Here is a 5,000-nt window from a genome sequence, read left to right as displayed (position 1 = left end):
TCCTCACGGTAACATTGGAACCCACAAATGACCAGCTCCCAACTTCAGTGGCTTCATAGCTCAGTTGGTTAGAGCGTCGCACCGGTATTGCGAGGTCACGGCTTCAAACCCCGTTGAAGTGCTGAATTTTTCAGGGCTTCTTTACGCAATTGCAAAAATCGCGTTCATAACTGCGAAGATCATAGCCTCACTTGATTTCTATCATAGTTATGCAGTCTTTGCCTGGAAGCTCAATCTCGATCACTGATAAGTGCTGACACAAAAGTTTATATTTTTGAAAGTCAATGTACTCTGAAGGCTGTTACTATGGTAACGCATCCAGAATAAAACAAGACCTAAAGGATGCGTATTAATACGGTGGCTCATAAGTGCCTTTAAAATTTGTGATGTTTTTTAGCATTTTCAGGCGCGTAGATGAGGTTTTTTGATGGGTGTTAGTATTGACAGGGATATTTATTAAGGGGGGCTTTTAAATACGAGCACCGGAGGCGCGAGTCTCTAGGGGGGTCTGGGGGCATGCCCCCCCCCTCCCCCCAGAAAATTTTGAAATCTAGAGGCCCGGAAATGCTGTGTTCAGCATTGTGCTAGTCAATGTTTCAAACTCGATGGGGTGTAAAATAACTGGTATTTTTAGTCATAACAACAACATTTCCGACGTTTTGTTAACTTGATACCTTCATACCTACATACCGGCTTTGTACACTAAACGAATTTCACTTGTACCCATTCTCCTAACAATTTAATACTTTCCCGATACTTTTAGCGTTTTCTTGCAGGGTAATTTAAAAGCTGCAACGCTCAAAGTTTGTTTTCCATTCCTCCACTATTTGCTAAAAGCTGAAAACCAACAGTTTGTGTTTTCAGTCCTCCATTATTGACCATCAAAGGGGGTTCGTTCGAACCCCTCGAACCCCCCCTCCTACGCGCCTGATTTTAGCGACATTTTTAGCGACTTTTTTAATTAGTGACTTTTTTAGCGACTTTTTTAGCAACTTTTTTAGCGACATTTTTAGCGACTCTTTGAGCGGGCTCAAGTTGCACATTGACTGACTATTAATTAATCTCAAACTCGTGCACGTGGTTGAAAGAGGAAGAGCAGAGCCGATCATGATGATTTTCTTCATATTCAGCGTCATTTTTACACAAATTTCTTCCGTAGAAGCTGTCATACCCGAATTGAGCGGTTAGCCGTAACGATGCAATCAAGAATTACTTTACGCTTGGATTCACCGGCTCAGAAATTCTTAGTTTCCTTCTTAATGTCCATGGAATTCGGCTCAGTCTCAGGCAGCTAAGAAGAATTCTTAAACATCGAGGTTGTACAACGCGAGAACAATCTAGTACTGGATCATTGTACGGGCTGTTGAAGGAGAACTCAGAAGGAGTGGCAGTATCATCGGCTATAGATCAATGCATCAGACATTAATAACTGATCTTCAGTTGATTGTTACCCGAAATATCGTACGTCATGGGTAATTAAAATACTTGATCCAGAAGGAGTGGAATATGAAGGACAAGAGATGCCAAATACCGTCAAGGAAGCCCAAGATTTGTATATAGCTTTATTCGGTTTGATAAATAACTTGTAACTTGTAGCTGGGTTAATTTCAGAGATTCATGATAGAGAAAGAGCTGGTAGAAACTTTACCCGGTCCGATACTTTGAAAATAACGTTCCTGCAAAGAAGCATTCAAATTGTTAGATTTCAGTACTCAGTCCTCTCTACAGCTAACGGGGTCGTGTAATAACTTGTATTTCATAGGATGATCATTTATTGATCACCGGAAATGAATTTTAGTTAATCGACAACTCTTGTTTGAGCTTTGTCCTATGTCCAACAAATAATGACAAATGTCGATGACAATTCACCTTTATCACTCGGCGGCCATTTTGGAGTCCTTGGGGAATAAAGGCTTTGTCTTTGCATTGTCTTTGCCCGTCCAGCCTCACATTGAATGAGAGGTTCGACGGGCAAAATCTTGTGTTTGGACATTGAGTGATATGGGTCTATAAGAGTGATAAATACTTGTAATTAAAACGATTGTTTAATTTAATTTGTCTCAAATCATGGCTTGTCAGTAGCATCTAAACTAAGCTATACTCAGTTATCTATAATGCAGTTTTTTAATTTAACAAGAAAAGCAACTGTAACTAATTTGTCCGCATTACATGATATTAACCTGAAAAAAGCGGACAAGGGCAGTACCACTGTCGTCCGTGAACAAAAGTGACAAAATAAAGGAGGGAGCAAACCTCCTTAACGACGAACAAAGCTACAGACGTCTCACAGAACCCATAGTGAAAGGAACTCACAACAAGGTCCTGCACCTTATAACTGACCTACACCGTGAAAACCACACTGATGACATGACCAAAAAATGGCTCTCACAAACACCCAGCCCACCTAGAATAACAGAGTTTTATACTCTAACTAAAATTCACCAAGCAACCATAAGAGCGAGACCAATCATCTCGGGCTATGATGGACCTACAAAAATAATTTATCTTTCGTTGACACATTGCTACAACCAATATCCCAATCACAGAAGTCTTACCTTAAAGATACAACTGATTTTATAAATTTCATTGAAGAAACAAAAGTGAAAATACGAACATTTCTTGTATCAATGGACGGCGCAAGTCTCTACACAAACATACCACACGAGGAGGGAATTGATATAGTGTGCACAGCATACGACAACTTTCACAAAAGTAACCCTCCCATTCCTACAAAATACTTGTGGGAAATGCTTAGACTCATCCTTAAAGAAAATTATTTCCAATTCAATGGAAGGCATTACCTACAAACCCACGGGACTGCTATGGGAACCAAGACAGCAGTTTATTTTGCTAATATTTTCATGGCTAAAATTGAAACAGAAATTCTGCGCAAAGGCGTCTCAAAACCTACAGTTTGGAAACGCTACATTGATGATGATGTCTTTTCCCTGTGGGACATAAGTAAACCGAACATAGATACCTTCATCGAACAAGCAAATTTACATCACCCTACGATTAAATTCACGGCAGAAATATCTGACACTGAAATTGTGTTTCTAGACAAAGTGGTATACAAAGGCACGAGATTCAAGGATCAATCAATCCTTGATGTAAACACACACTTAAACCAACGGAGACCTTCCAATATACGCAATTCACCTCTTGTCACCCGCTAAGCGTGAAAAAGGGATTCGTCAAAGGCGAGGCCTTACGAATCCTAGGAAGAAACTCCTTAAAGGACACTTTCGAGGAAAACATTTCGAAATTTTAAAGACATTTGCGGGACAGAGGTAACCCACGCAATATGGTAGAAAAACTACTATCAGAAATCAAATTCACAAGGAGGGGCTCAGTGCTTAAAGGAAAAAACAAAATACAAAAATATATTTTACCCTTTGTGACACAATACCAGCTATCAGTGTCAAACTTGAAAGAAGCTTTACTCACAAAATGGCATTTAATTCAAAATCAACCCCAACTTCAACAAATTTTTAAAGAACCACCTGTCATTTTATACAAAAAAGGAAAATCCTCCAAAGATCTGCTTGTGAGAGCAAAACTATAAAAGGTTCTATACATGTTTTTACACAGAACTGAAAGGGAATCAGTGTGGCTTGTCACGCCTTGCGTTTCATATCTTCATACTCTATTGAGAAGTATTAACTTGAGCCCGCTAAATCGCTAAAAAAGTCGCTAAAAAAGTCGCTAAAAGTCGCTAAAATGAAAAAAAAAAAAAAACCATCGCAATTTTTGAATGGCACTTATAAGCCACCATTAATTCCTCATGTATTCAAAATTCAATCAATAGTTTTTTTCTTTTTTTAATGCTTATACTTAAAATAATAGAAATAAAGTACGTTTATCTGCTGTCATCATCATCAACAACGGACGGATTTTAGTCATAATTCGCAGATAGACGTTTTTCAGTTTTCCCTAATTTTTGACTGTTACATCTATGATTTTTATTTATTTCTTTGTGTTTTTTTTTTTTTTTTTAATAAACGACTCGTTTGTAGTCAGAACTATTTTTATTACGAATTTCTGCAAAATCTAATGGTGAGTTTGCGTGAAATTTGGAATGTTGGTCTCAAATTGTCGACCTAATGGGCATGCGCATGGTTTTGCTGGCTTCCTCTGAAAGAGTTTTACTTCTAAAACGTAATAGCAGCGAATTTACACCGCATTTCCAAGATCATCGCGAGAAGGAGAAAAAAAGGTATTTGCTATACTCGCCATATTTGTTTTGTTTTCAAAAACTGTGCGCCGGCCTTAAATACGACTGACTGAGGAAATAGCTTGCTGTATTTAGCCACCTCAAGCCGCGCAAAACGGGCAAAACAACAATGATAGAGAAGAACAGAAAAAAAATAATAATAAAATAAAAAAACAATAATAACTTTAAAGGAAAGGGAGAACGAACAGGGTAGAAGGAGGAAGATAGAGCAAACGATACCGACCAAAGTTAAAACTTACCATTCGGACAGGCAGATGTGACTTGTAGCGAAACGAAAGCTGAGGTGATAATGAACTGCAGTATAGGAGGAGTTTCCATGGCTCATCCCTCACAGGCCAGTCGCAAAGACTATTTGTACAGGGTGTCTCGAAGTCTCACTAACAGCCCGAGATGCAGATGTCAAATTCTTGTATTGGACTAATCATCCGTAGCCACAAAAGTGTAGAGCTTGTCTTGGAGGCATCTTTTCAAATATTAAAATTCAGTCCTAAGCAAAAGACTTCATCTCGGGGCTCTGAAATCAATGTAAGGATTTGTAAGAGTTCATTACCCAGAGCCTCGAGATGATGTTGACTTTTGTTTAGGACTGAATTTTAAAATATCGAAAGTGGGCTATTACAGTATAGGGAATTCGAAAGGTTATAAAAATTCATCTTTTTAATATTAAAACAAACACGCCTTTGAAAAGCCAATATTGTTGGGTCTTTTCAAGACCCGAGAAATATATGGGGTAAAAGGCCTCAGAGACAAGTCGCAAAAACATCGA

The 5,000-nt window shown here is 38.5% G+C and overlaps 1 long non-coding RNA gene across 1 annotated transcript in view; it reads left to right on the top strand.

Moving 5' to 3' along the window:
* The first annotated feature begins 4,151 nt into the window (after positions 1 to 4,151).
* LOC138038126 (uncharacterized) overlaps positions 4,152 to 5,000 on the top strand; it is a 9,005-nt gene continuing 8,156 nt past the window's right edge. The window contains exon 1 of the long non-coding RNA XR_011130189.1: positions 4,152 to 4,216. This is a non-coding gene — a long non-coding RNA (uncharacterized lncRNA). The remainder of the gene's footprint in view (positions 4,217 to 5,000) is intronic.

This window comes from Montipora capricornis, chromosome 2, assembly GCF_036669925.1.
Source record: "Montipora capricornis isolate CH-2021 chromosome 2, ASM3666992v2, whole genome shotgun sequence".
Lineage (NCBI taxonomy): Eukaryota > Metazoa > Cnidaria > Anthozoa > Scleractinia > Acroporidae > Montipora > Montipora capricornis.
This window is presented reverse-complemented; position numbering and strand designations above follow the sequence as displayed.